Source organism: Phaethon aethereus, assembly GCF_964289735.1.
Source record: "Phaethon aethereus genome assembly, chromosome: 2".
In the NCBI taxonomy this organism is placed as follows: Eukaryota; Metazoa; Chordata; class Aves; order Phaethontiformes; family Phaethontidae; genus Phaethon; species Phaethon aethereus.
This window is the reverse complement of record NC_138582.1, coordinates 142114662-142129317: the sequence shown is the minus strand read 5'-3', so window position 1 is coordinate 142129317 and position 14656 is coordinate 142114662.

The window sequence follows — 14656 nt, the reverse complement described above, 5'->3', positions numbered from 1 at the left end:
TATTTGGTATTTTCTAGAGAAGTTGTTCATTATGTGTTTGGGGTTCTTGATCGTTCTTTCTAATCAGTTGTGATTAGGTATATAAATCAGCAATAGATTATGAAGAAGCTGAAACAGAAAGGTATAACTATGACAAAAAGAAAGTATCTTGAGATATATTTCAGAAAAACGTAGTGTCTGAAAGTAGTAAGACCTATTTATTTTTATGGTGTATATTATGCAGCTCATAATGATGCTTTACATCCTAAAGACCAGACATTTTATCTTTGTATACATCTCCTTCTTTACAGCCTAAGAAAAAATAGGTTAAATTTGTTAATTTTTAAAAGTACTTTTTAAAAAAGTGTAGCTTTAAAAACAAGTTATAGATGAACCAATTTAATCTCTTAATTGAGGAAGAGTGAGACTAAAGAGCCATAGGATATTTCACACTCTGGGATCACTCACTATTTCCTTCTGAGATAAATAAAAAGTTAAGTTCTTTACAATACCATTTTAGAGAGTTTAACTGCTAGGGACAAATAGAAAGTCAGTTATATTATCTTTCAAAAGAGTAAGAAAATTAACTGTCAGCTCACTGTTGGAGGCCAAGCTATTTTACCCTCCTCAGTGTGGTGCTACCTACACACAGATCCATGGAATCCCTCATTTTCTTTCTCTACTACTTTTTCCCTCCCTTCTTATGTTTTCTTTTATCAGACTTAGCACCTTTTTACATTAGCATACACACAGATCCAGGTCTGGATTACATTACCGGCAGCAAAGAGCTCTTTATTCCATACAGTTTGGAGTATACTTCTTGCTGTGTTGACTCTCTTATTACCAAAGACTATTGGTAGATTCATGTTAAGTATGGAGAAGCATGTGGCAGCCAGTATCACAGACAGTCATGGATGATAAATAAATGGAATGTGTCCAATTTAAATGGGCAGTGCATGTCAGACATCTGTCTGGAAACGGCTTTCATTATTAACAGAATCTTAAAAAATAGCTTAGGTTATGGATCTATCTTTTCTAATACTCACTTTTAGCAAAAAGTTAATCCCACCCTCCATGTCACCAAAAAATAGCAATTTTCTAAAAATATTACAACTTGTTTGAAGAATAACAGAATTTCCTGTTCCATAAGCAGATTTGCAAATAACATTTAGGAGGTGAGAAACATGTGACAGAAGCGTAGTAGGTTGCCTCTAATTGCAAAGTCTGGCTTTCCTAGTTGCACTAACACCATTCTCTTCCTGGCTTGTGATACACTATTATGGAGCGTTACAGCATTTGGCAGGATCTTGATCCATATAGGACATGGAAGATATTTTTACTCAGTTAAGTAATAGTTATATGACTGATGGGATCAAGAGGAGGTTAAAAGATATGCTCTCCTTTGGTTTCTTTAATAAATATAACAATCATATTTATCACAGAATCAGACAGAATCACAGAATGGTAGGGGTTGGAAGGGACATCTGAAGATCATCTGGTCCAACCCAGGTCTTGCCATAACACCCTCGCTGTGCAAACATTTCAAAACCATCACACTGAATATAAATCTAATTAATAGCCAGATTAATAATAGCCATATTACAGATTACTCATTCAGTTATTCATTTGTAGATGTCATTGTAATAATTGGTATAAAAAATATAAATGGATAAAGTGGGGTTGTGAACTTTAAGAAACAGCTTCAATTGCTGCTTTTTTAGTGTTCACAAGTGTTGCAGATATAAACATTTATGAACTGAAATATGGATTTGGGCACGTGCAAACCTCCATTTTCCACTCACTGTTCACTGCAAAACAGTTGCCAGCTATGAGGGAGGTTACATTACTGCAATGCAAAACAATCAAGTTGCCCAGATTTCTTTTCCTCTGGCCCAATGAATTGCGTTCTTGGCTGCATATTAATCCAATTCTGATGGAAAGAGGAAAAATTTTCCTCTTTCCCCTTCTTTCCAACAGTTTTTCAGAGAAATTGGAGAGGTGGTTTTAATTCTTTTTGCCTGAGGAAGTCACTGAATCAAGATAAGTGCTTCAGCTGCAACCTATTTTGTATACATGCAATAAGCTTCACTGCTGATTGCATTTTTGAGTTGCATTTCATGCTAGGCTCAGATACCACCTGAATGCTTTGGTATGCACCTTCTGGAACACAGGCAGAGTTCAGACAATGCTCTGCATATCTTGTGATGAAAATGGAGCTTGTATGAGAATGGGTTGCCTGGGTCCTGGGAATAGTGAGCATAAGGGAATACCAGGGTAGCTCTGCAGTTCAGAAAACAGGTGCGAAGTACATTCATGTGTCTCCAGCTCTAGGTGTTTACTCATTCTTGTACCTTCAAGGTTTAGAGACCTAAACCCCACTGACATTAGTTTTAGGTGTCAGACTAAGCTTCCTGTATCTAACAAGTTTTGCCAATGAATTAAAGAGATTTTCAAAAAGTAGGATTTTCACAAGTGGTCAGTGTTGATCTAAATGCTACTATTGAAATCCATAGGAAATCTCGCAAGAATATCAATGGAATACAAGCTAGAGAAATGCTGAACCCTTCCAGAAACACACGCCAAAGATTTTTTAATTGTATTTCACAATCAGTGAACAACGACGGCAAAAAATACACTCTAAAAATCTTTTTCCATTAAACAATTTTCTAACTCTAGGAGTACAGCAAAAATAAATCATTTGGCACTTTGTGGTTTTTCACAGCAGGAAAACATTGGTAGTGTCAAATAACAAGTGAAACTTAGAATATGAAACATGAACCCTAACAATAATGGAGAGGCATGCCAGTATTGCAGGTTGTACACTGGAGGCTCTCCAGAGACTACAATGCTCACTGTAAATCCTATTGGTAACAGACATAGTCTCTTTTCTGTACTGTTGACATTTCCTTTTCCCTTTTCATCTGTGTGTTTGTATGAGTATTGACCAAATAATTCAAATGGAGATCTGAGTATCAGGTTACACGACCAAGGAGACTGCGAATTTTAATACTACATTTACTTGAAGATGTAGAGGTTAACACTGAGGTTGAACCACTTCTCCACAAGTCAACAGACAGACTCTGATTAACTTTAGTGGTTATTAGTTTCTATATCAAGCTCTCAACAATTTCAGTTGCTAAAAGCTTTAGTTGTATTTTAGAGAGGAAGTGAATTATACTATTGTGACACCTTTTTGGCTTCTAGAATACTTAGGACAGTAAAATTTTGATCCCTGGATAGAGCTCCTATATGATGGTGACAGTAGATATAATAACTGCAAATTATACCCAAATATGGATTTTAGAAATACAAAATATTAGATTAGACACTAGATTCAGAGTTCATTCAAACATTGTTTATTTGAAATGTGGGTCCAAATATTACATCTTGTGTTCATTTAAACTCAGAATTTGTGAATATGAGAATTTATGAATATAAGAAATTCTGAGTGTTCTTCATCCAGATTTTATTGTGGTTCAATAATGCAAGCTACCAACTAATTCTCTCTAACAACCTGTCACATACTAGTTTTCTGATGCCACTGACACATGAAGGAGAATGTAAATCAGAACTTGCAACTGCATATTATTCCAATCTTAAAAAGCTATCCAACGCTTTGCAAGCACTAAATAGTTTACAGTTCACACGAGATGCAATGTTGTTCCCTCTTCTCTTAAGTATGCCAGTTCAGAATGCTTCCTTCCATAAAAAGAAAGAAGACCCCATGAAAAGTCGCCAAAGGAAGCTGCTCGGGAGCCAGCCCAACCCGCAGTGGTGCGGCAGATCTTGTCGCATAGAGGGTTTCCTGAGCCAGGGAAACACCAGGGCAGCAGAGAGACCAGCTGGGAGCCGGCAGCTCTCGCATGAGATGCTGATGAGGCCTGGGCCTTGCCAGAGCAATGATGGTCCACCTCCACACCTACAAAAAGCAGTCTGGAAAGCACAACTGCACAGGAATCCTGCCATCAGAGCGTGGCACATCAGCCAGGGCATGGCATGGCAGTTTGCGCAGCAGTTTGCACAGAAAGGCGTGCAGGGAGGGCATAGTCACCCTACCAGCTCAAGAGGTGATTTCAACTGGTGGTCATTGAGGCTGCTCTGAGGAGCACCTTAGCTATGGTAGCCACCCGGCAGAAAGCCATGTTATCTGCACTCACCATGGATGTGGCAACCCAGCCAGAGCTCCCACAGAAACATGCAGCCATCCAGGTCTCAGGCTGCAGCGAGTGCCAGAGCCTCTCACTGGTAACTAATGGCAGTAGAGAGAACAGCTGTGTGAGGTGTGACCAGCTGGACAATCTGCTCAGCCTGGTGGCAGAGGCACAAGAGGAAGTAGAAAGGTTAGGGAGTATCAGGGAGTCTGAGAAACAGATGGACTCGTGGAACCATGCTCTGCCCTCCCTGAGACAGAAACAGGAACAGCCACCAGAAAAAAGCCAAGATCAAGGGGGTGCTGTATCCTCCCTCCGCCAGGCTGAAGGCAGTAGCTTAAAGGAAAGGAGCGAATGGAAGCAAGTCCATGTTTACCGTGGGAGATGAACCCCCTCCTTGCCACCTCACCTCTCCAGGTGCCTCTGTATAACAGGTATGAGGCTCCCAATGTGGAAGGCCAGGCCATGGATGATGTGGACGACGGTCCAGCTACACTAGAGGTGTGGCCAAGGTCAGAAAGGCCTATCCCCTGCATCACGACCACCACCACAAGGAAGAAATTATGTGTTATAGTTATAGGCGACTGCCTTCTGAGGGGAACTGAAAGTCCAATATCCTGGACAGACCCTTCTCTTAGGGAAGTCTGCTGCCTCCCTGGGGCCTGGGTTAAGGACATCACTAGGAAACTTCCTAGCCTGGCGCAGCCTTCGGACTATTACCCACTACTGCTCTTCCATGTGGATAGCGATGAAGACAAAACACATTGTCCAAGGGTGATCAAAAGAGACTTCAGGGCCTTGGGATGGTTGGTTGGGGAATCTGGTGCACAGGTTACTTTTCCCTCTCTCCTTCCAGTTGCGGGCAGCAACACAGGAAGAAACAGACAGGCCTAGTACATGGTTCCATGACTGGTGTCACTGCCACAATTTCAGGTGGCCTACCTAGCACCTGGCTTGCTGGCATCAGATGGGATTCACCTTTCTCAAAAGGGGAAGAGGGTCTTTGCTTACAAGCTAGTGGGGCTTATTGACAGGGTTTTAACTAGAGTTGAATAGGGAGGGGGATAAGATCAGGCTTACCCATGAAAAGCTGTGGGATGTCACGCCAAGGTTAGAGCAACAGGGTGTTAGTGAGGCCCCTCAGCCTGTTGCACCAGCGAAAGCCGTCAAAGGAACTAAGGAGTGTTCCTCTAAGAAGGTGACACATCCAACTGCCCACCTGAAGTGCCTCTACATCAATTCACACAGCATGAGCAACAAATAGGAGGATCTGGAAGCCATCATGCTGCTAGAAAGCTATAACCTAGTTGCCATTATTGAAACTTGGCGGGATGAATCCCATGACTGGAGTGCAGCTATCAATGACTACAGGCTGTTCAGAAGGGACAGGGGAGGAAGGGAGGGTGGAGGCTTTGCCCTCTATGTCAAGAAATGTATAGAGTGTGAAGAGCTGTCTCTGGAGAATAGACATGAGCAGGTTAAAAGCTTATGGGTAAGAACTGGAGACCAAGGCAACAAAGGGAACCTTGTGGTGGGTGTCTACTACAGATCACCCCATCAAGGGGAGTCCATTGATGAAGTCTTCTTAATCCAGCTACAAGTGGCATCGCGCTCACAGGCTCTTGTCCTGCTGCGGGCCTTCAACCACCCGACACCTGCTGGAAAAGTAGCACGGCAAGCTGTAGGCAATCTAGGAGACTCTTGGAATGCATTGAGGATAACTTCTTCAGCAAGATAATAGACAGCCCTACCAGACACGATGCGATACTGAACCTGTGGGTCACCAATGCAAGTGAGCTAATTGGTGACGTCAAGAATGGAGGCAGCCTGGGCTGCAGTGATCATGCACTGGTGGACTTTACAGCCCTGAGAGATACGGGGCAAGCAAAGAGTAAAGTCACGACCCTGAATTTTAGAAAAGCAAACTTCCAGCTCTTCAGGGGGTTAGTTGGTAGGACCCCCCAGGAAACTGCCCTCAGGGACAAGGGAGAGAGCAGAGCTGGCAGGTCTTTAAGGATGCTTTCCACAGAGCACAAAAGCTCTCGATCCCCAGGTGTAAGGAATCAGGAAAGGAAGGCAAGAGACCAGTATGGCTGAGTGGAGACCAGAGTGCTGGGCAAACTAAAGGGCAAGAAGGAAATGCACAGGCAGTGGAAGCAGGGACAGGTATCCTGGGATGAGTACAGGGACGTTGCCCGGTTGTGTAGTGATGAGGTCAGGAGAGCCAAGGCAGGTTGGAGCTGAACTTGGCAAGGGATGCAAAGAATAATAAGAAGGGCTTCTACAGGTATGTCGGTCAGAAACGGAAGGTCAAAGAAAGCATACCCCCCCTGATGAGCAAGACTGTCAGACTGGTAACAATGGATGAGGAGAAGGCTGAGGTACTCAATGACTTCTTTGCCTCAGTCTTCACTAGCAGTGTTTCTTCCCACACCTCTTGAGGGGATAGCCTGCAAGATGGCGACTGGAGGATCAAAGTCCCCCCTGCTATAAGAGAAGATCAGGTTCAAGATCACCTGAGGAACATGAACATGCACAAGTCTATGGGACCTCACAAGATGCATCCCAGAGTCCTGACGGAACTGGCTGATGTAGTTGCCAAGCCACTCTCCATCATTATTTGAGAAGTCCTGGCACTCAGGTGAACTCCCTGGAGACTGGAAAAAAAGGAAACGTGGCACCCATTTTTAAAAAAGGTAGCAAGGAGGACCCTGGGAACTTACCGACCCATCAGCCTCACCTCTGTGCCCGGGAAGATCATGGAACAGATCCTCCTGGAAGCTATGCCAAGGCACATGGAGGACAAGGACGTGATTCCAGACAGCCAGCATGGCTTCACCAAAAGCAAGTCCTGCCTGACCAACCTAGTGGCCTTCTATGATGGAGTGACCACATCAGTGGACAAGGGAAGAGCTACCAATGTCATCTATCGGGACTTCTGTAAGGCCTCTGATACGGTCCCCCACTGCGGGAGAAGGATGGACTTCACAACTCTATAAGAGTTATATTCCGAAGCCATTTATTGTCTTGTCTGACTCCAATATATATCATAATTTTCACTTAGTCGCTGTGCACACACTCATGATTAGTTACAGCTTGTTACACACATTATTGCAATTGGCTATATACAAAATATCATGCGCTGTCCATGCACCTCTCACACAGTCAGGATTCGCTGTTTGCAGGTGTTCCTGTTTTCCTCAAATCTTCTTAGATGTTTACCACAGCTCCTTCTCCTCAAGGCCGAGTCGTGCAGATATCCAGCTGTTTACCAGCTTCTCAATGCCACAGCTCCTTCTCCTTAAGGTCAAGCCGTGCAGATCAACGCCACAGCTCCTTCTCCTTAAGGTCGAGCCACGCAGGGTGATCCCAACACCCCACAGCATCCTCCCTCTCTAAATTGGAGAGATACGGATGTGATGGGTGGACTGTTGGGTGGATGAGGAATTGCTTGGATGAGGAATTGCTTGGATGGTCACATCCAGAGAGTAGTGGTCAATGCTTCAATGTCCAGATGGAGATCGGTGATGAGCAGTGACCCTCAAAGTTCCATGGTGGGACCAGTATTTTTTAATATCTTCATCAATGTCATAGAAGTGGGATCAAGTGCACCCTCAGCAAGTTTGCAGGTGACATCAAGCTGAGTGGTGCAGCTGACATGCCTGAGAGATGGGATGCCATCTACAGGGACCTCAACAAGCTCAAGGAATGGGCCTGTGTGAACCTCATGAGGTTCAACAAGGCCAAGCCCAGGGTCCTGCACCTGAGGCGGGGCAACTTCCAGTATCAATACAGGCTGGAGGATGAAGGGATAGAGAGCAGCCTTGCTGAGAAGGACATTGGGGTACTGGTGTGCGACGAGCGAGGGAAGGCATGCAGTCGACTCAATATGAGTGATAAAGCAAGCTTCAACTTTATTGCAAAACCTTACACATATTTATACACTAAGTTCTACCTTATGCATACTTGTCTTACAATCATTGGCTTAGCTCTAAAGATTGCATTATCATACTCCTCCTACTTGCCGTTACTGCTACGTGGTCCGGGTTCCATCCTGTTTTTCTTATACAGTGCTTCTTCTTAGCTGTTTACCACAGCTCCTTCTCCTCAAGGCCGAGCCCTGCAGATGTCCAGCTGTTTACCAGCTTCCCAGTGCCACAGCTCCCTCTTCTCAAGGCCGAGCCGTGCAGATATCTAGCTGTTTACCAGCTTCTCAATGCTGCAGCTCCTTCTCCTTAAGGTCGAGCCATGCAGAGTGATCCCAACATCTCCCCCTTTTTGTTTTTGTATAAACAAAACCTGATGGATCATTTGCAACCCAAGGACTGTGAGGAAGATGGACCCTCTGTACATTCTTGTATCGTCCTGTGCCGCGAACTCAGCCCAGCAGTTGGTAGGTGCCAGCTTTACGTGGGCGTCCCCACGGAGGCAACGGTGGCCTTGCTGTACACCAGCCCACTGCCCTTCAGGAAATCCTGGTATTACACATTTGTAGAGGAACGAGTTTCGACACACGTGGCCAGCGAGTGTCGGAACTCACCTCAGTTGTCACCTTTTAACACAGGGAGCCTATGGCGTATGCGCCCGCTGGCCAGACGTGCTGCACGCGCCACAGCCATCCTGTCTATTGGTTTGTAGGCTTTGTTCACACGGCATTTTTTCATAACTCAGCAGTCACATATCAACTTATGCTTAAGTCAATAGCAGAACATTACAAAGCAAAACAATTCTAGCTGTACTACTTCTAGTGATATAAACTACTCCTAGTGATAGAAAAAAGGTACTTGTATAAGGCTATGAAGACCAATATTATATCTTACCAAAGCATTTGTAGTTATAGAACGCTTTGCCTCAAAAGCTTTCCACGTTCATCTCATGATACCGCAAATTTCAGTGTGATTTACCCCTACATTTTCTTTTGACTGAGGTGGCATCCAGATTGCGATGACACCTGATAGTGTCATGATGTGTCCAACGATGACGATGGCGACTGCCCCACCCATGGCCTCACCCACTTCGAGGCACCTGCAAAGTGGGTTACCCATGGTTTTACCCATGGTTTTAAACAGCCACCACCGTCAACCTCGTCCCCTGGTTAGCAGTTGAAAAGGTCCTTTCTCCTTCCGCAAATAATTTAACACATATAAGGCTTTATTCAAACGTTCTTAGGGTAATGTGGTAGCCTCTCCCCCTTTTTGTTTTGAGCGTGATTATCTAACAAAGCTCATTCATTGGGTGTGTAAGATACTTGTTGGAGTTATTCACTAGCCAAGCATTCTTTACTACCTTTTGAACCATTCCTTGTAGACAATGCAATAAACATGGTACAATAAGCATTAGTATTAAGATAACAAGTACTATAACAACTGCCCCTTTTATTAAGTCTTGTAACCATCCACTTAGGCCCAAACTTGACAGCTATGATTCGAGGTTTAGTGAACTTGTCTGTAACCTGTCCGTTAAGTCCTTCAGTTTTTGTAATTGTTGAGTTACCGACTGTGATGTATCTGTTAAATTCATACAACACATGCCATCAAATTCCTCACACCCGTGCCCTTGGGCCAAAAGTAGGAAGTCGATAGCTGCCCTATTTTGCAATGTCGCATGCCTTATTGAGTCAGTTTCCATTAACAAAGCACTGAGTGTTGCAGAAGTAGCATTGGTTTGTTTCGCTAGCCAACATCCCAATTTATTTAAAGTGGTTAAGCCTTGGGCAGCAGCGACCCCAGGGGCAAGGAAAGAGGTTAGTATGGTTTTGTCCGCAGTCCAAAAATCCAGTTGGTCATTGCACTCTTCCTGATATTTTCAAATCTGTCATCTTATTCTATGCCCTCGGGTAAGGTTCAATATCAAGAAGTGTTGGGAGTTAACAATGTTAGGTGCCCCAATGTGTAAGGACCACCTCTCAAACGGGAGGGAACACCTTGCCATGTACGATCACCACAAATCAAGAATATTCCTTTAGGGAGTCTCATTGGGACAATAGTAGAGCGTGAGATGTTGCTCGTTGTATAATTACACCAATTGGTAGCATTCTGAAAAATGGCTAACGTGGGGTTTACATCCTGTGACCTGGCTACCTTCTCAGTAATTTTCTGCAAAGCTTGGTGTTGATCCTCATTCAGTTGACGTCGCTCTGGAGCCTCCACCGAAGACTCCAGGAGCGGCATCAATGGCCTTAGATCATCATTAGTAATTCCGCAAATATTGCGAACCCACTGTATATCCCCCATTAATTTTTGGACATCAGAAAGATTTTCTATTTTCGCCTTAATCTTTATTTTTTGTGGGTGGACCGCTTGTCCTGGTAATAATCCAGCTCAAATATTGCCATGGTCCCTTCTTTTGCCTTTTTTTTTTTTTTTTTTTTTTTTGGTGCTATTTTTAAACGCCGTTTTCCTAAATAGTGCTCTAAGTGCTGTAAAATGTGGTCTGCATTCAACTGTGTCCCTGCTATTAATATATCAACTATATAATGATACATTATTAAATCTGGATACTTTTTCCACACCGGTTCTAGAGCCCATGCCACAAATGTCTGACACATCGTAGGTGAATTTTGCATTCCTTGTGGTAACACTACCTAATGATACTTTTTGCTAGCTCTCCTTTATTTACCGATGGTACCGTAAAGGCAAACTTCTCCGCATCCTCAGCTGCTAAGGGAATGGTAAAAAAGCAATTGAAATATACTCTTCGATTCCCTGCAAAAGAAATGATACATTTGTGACAATAATTACAACGACATAGAACAAACCCACAACACCGTTTTACAAATATGGCATATTGAAGTTCCTGCTCTTGACCGTCCGGGGAGAGCCGCTGAGACAGTCAACGAGCCATCATTCTGCATACAAAAGAGCGAAAGCATCAGCTGGTGGTACGACGGAGTTGACTGCGTCCGTGGGACGTGTGACAAGATCTTCAGGTCTTACTGCCGGCCGTACCGACCTGGCCGGTACCTGCTTCACTCCGTCCCCTCCCTCTCTGCCAAAGTCTCTTGTCTCATGCCTCGCCAATGTTGGGCAGGGTCGTATCTTGACTTGGGGGAAGGATCATCGCAGGCAGCCCCCTCCTGTTGCGGCATGGGTCAGGAGGCGGGGGCCAAGGAGGACTCGCCACCTCTGTTGGTTGCGTTAGCGGGCGGGGGGAGGCGGGCGGGGGTTGCTCGTTCTCACCATCCCCAGCTCGGCCTCCCTTCTCTCCCAAGGCTGTGGCAGCAGCAGCTGCTGCCGCCGTCCGCTCTGATTTTATCGTCTTTATAGAGTCTCTGACTAATCGCCAGGTTGTTAACACTTTCGCAGCCGTATGATCCTCTTTAGAGGCTGCCTCAAACACCAATTTCCCTGCTTTCTCCCAGGTAGGTAACTCAAAAGCTGTTGCAGAGTCTGCTGCTAGCCCCTGGCTCTTCAAAACAGTCTCCAATAGCAATTGCCATGTTGTTGCTAGCTCTGCTGCTTGCCCATCTCCTTTCGAGACTCGCCCCATTGATCTTTCACATGGGCACACAGGGGAACACTGAGTACATTGTTCTGGGCAACGTTGTCCCGTCTTGCCCTCACATACATCATCGTAGATCTGTTTCTCTGACTTATCTATGCAGCCGGTTTACTCGGTGCATCTGGCACCTCAGGAGGTGCAGTTGGAGTCGCTGAAGGTCCTGGACCCTCTGACTCAGTTAAAAAGGGATTGGTTGAAGGTGGTTTAACAGCCTCCTCCATATCAGCTGCAGCTTTTCTCTCTGCCTTTAAGGCTTTTAATGTGTTTAACATCAACTTCCATGTCATCACTAACTCTGCGGTGGTTTTATCTCCATTCCCAATATGTTCCTATAACATTTTTCCTATCTCCTCCCACGTCTCTGCCTTAAACGCCACAGACGCATTGGGGGGGTACCCTTTTTGGCACCAAATTAGAAGCCTTCTAAGTGTATATTCATCATATTTCAGTCCTCTCTTAGAGAGCATATGCAGCAGGAGTCTGACCATCGCCCCTTCTTCATGCGATGCGTTCTGCCTTTAGTTCTTTTAATGTCTCTAGGATCAACCTCCAGAGCGTCGTAAATTTTATACTGTCTTTGTTGCCTGTGCTATTCGCTTTTCAGTTTTATATCTTTTCATGCAATTAATAACATCTCTCCAAGATTTCATTAATTTTTTTGCTGATTTATCATCATCGATTACTAGATCCCACAAACAATCTCCATAAGAACACCACTTGTCTACTTCAAACATACTTTCAGGGTCTTTAAAAAACCCTTTCGCTTTCCCTAATGCAATTAACCCAGCCAGATCTTTTAATTGGCTTACTCCCCGCTTTTCTAAAAAGCATTTTAAGATTTCGAATGCTACCTCTATTTCCATTGCGCGCTACGTTGACCTTCTTAATTATCCGGTCAATTATTTTTGCAGCCTTTTCCCTTGGGTAGCCTTCTTTCGGACGGCGAACCCCTTCTTAATTATCCTGGGTTCAAGCACGGATCAGGCGTGCCGCGGCAGCGTCCGCCGATCTTCTGCTCCCTGGTCGCTGCTACCAGTGCTTCTCCGATCTCGCTGTCCGGTGAAAAACAAGGATGGGGGTCCCTGTTCGGGCGCCACTTGCGACGAGTGAGGGAAGGCATGCAGTCGACTCAATATGAGTGATAAAGCAAGCTTCAACTTTATTGCAAAACCTTACACATATTTATACACTAAGTTCTACCTTATGCATACTTGTCTTACAATCATTGGCTTAGCTCTAAAGATTGCATTATCATACTCCTCCTACTTGCCGTTACTGCTACGTGGTCCGGGTTCCATCCTGTTTTTCTTATACAGTGCTTCTTCTTAGCTGTTTACCACAGCTCCTTCTCCTCAAGGCCGAGCCCTGCAGATGTCCAGCTGTTTACCAGCTTCCCAGTGCCACAGCTCCCTCTTCTCAAGGCCGAGCCGTGCAGATATCTAGCTGTTTACCAGCTTCTCAATGCTGCAGCTCCTTCTCCTTAAGGTCGAGCCGTGCAGAGTGATCCCAACACTGGTGGATGAAAAGCTGGACATGACCCAGCAATGTGCGCCTGCAGCCCAGAAAGCCAACCATATCCTGGGCTGCATCCAAAGAAGCCTGGCCAGCAGGTCGAGAGAGGTGATTCTGCCCCTCTACACTGCTTTGGTGAGACCCCACCTGGAGTACTGCACCCGGCTCTGGAGCCCTCAGCACAGGAAAGGCATGGACCTGTTGGAGTGGGTCCAAAGGAGGGTCACAAATATGGTCAGAGGGATGGAACACCTCTCCTGTGAAGAAAGGCTGAGAGAGTTGGTGGTGTTCAGCCTGGAGAAGAGAAGGCTCTTGGGGAGACCTTATTGAGGCCTTTCAGTACTTAAAGGGGACTTATGAGAAAGATGAGGACAGACTTTTTAGCAGGGCCTGTTGCAACAGGACAAGGGGTAATGATTTTGAACTAGAATAGGGCAGATTTAGACTAGATTTAAGGAAGAAATTTTTCCCAATGAGGGTGGTGAAACACTGGCACAGGTTGCCCAGAGAAGCAGTGGATACCCCATCCCTGGAACTGTTCACAGCCAGGCTGAAGAGGGCTCTGAGCAAACTGATCTAGTTGAAGATGTCCCTGCTCATTGCAGGGGGGGGTGGGACTAGATGATATTTAAAGGTCCCTTCCAACCCTTCCAAACTATTCTGATTCTGTGAAAGGAGGTAGGGAGGGTAAGTTACGAGATATTTCACAAGGTACATACATGACTATTGGATCAAGAGACGTGTATCGAGCAGTGTCATAGCAGAGTGACGGTGAATTTACCCTACTTCAGACCATATCCTATTACAGCTAATTGTATATTATCTTTCCCAACTCTAAAATGTAAAACAGAGAACAATAAGGACACCTAGGATAAGACCCTGGTTATCACTCTATTGTCTGCATAAATTACACATAGAAGAGCTTTTCAAATTTATCTTGCCTTTTGAGAACATCCCACCACAAAAATATTTTGCAACTAGCACTGATTTAAATCCATTGTACTTTCCTGTGACACTGATAAAGGAATTGTGTGCTGTGTTTTTATGACAAACACATCATTAGTGTACATACATTTAAGATGATTACTTCATTCAGCACAAGGGACATTAGGGTTAGAATGATACAAAAGCACAAATCACACTTGATGTTTCCCAAATACCAAGCTTTGTGTCATCTAATCAAGATTTCATCAAATGTTTTATTAAACGCAGTCACGCGAGCCTTGCTGAAGCCAGATGATCTCTTATTATCAACTAGCAGTAAATTACATTCATTTTTGAACTGAATTTGAATGAAACCCTTCCTAAAATACTTGGAAGCTAGAAGGGGGTCAGATTATAAAAACACAAAATTGCAACAGTGTTTTTCCCCAGTAATTAAAAGGTTAGCAGAGGAAATTGGGGTTATAAATGTCACTGATCACAAAAAAAGTGGAGATTATGATGTTAGCATTATACGGTATGTTCATCAGTGACCAAAAGGAATTCAGTTTGATTTACCAGTTACTCCTCAT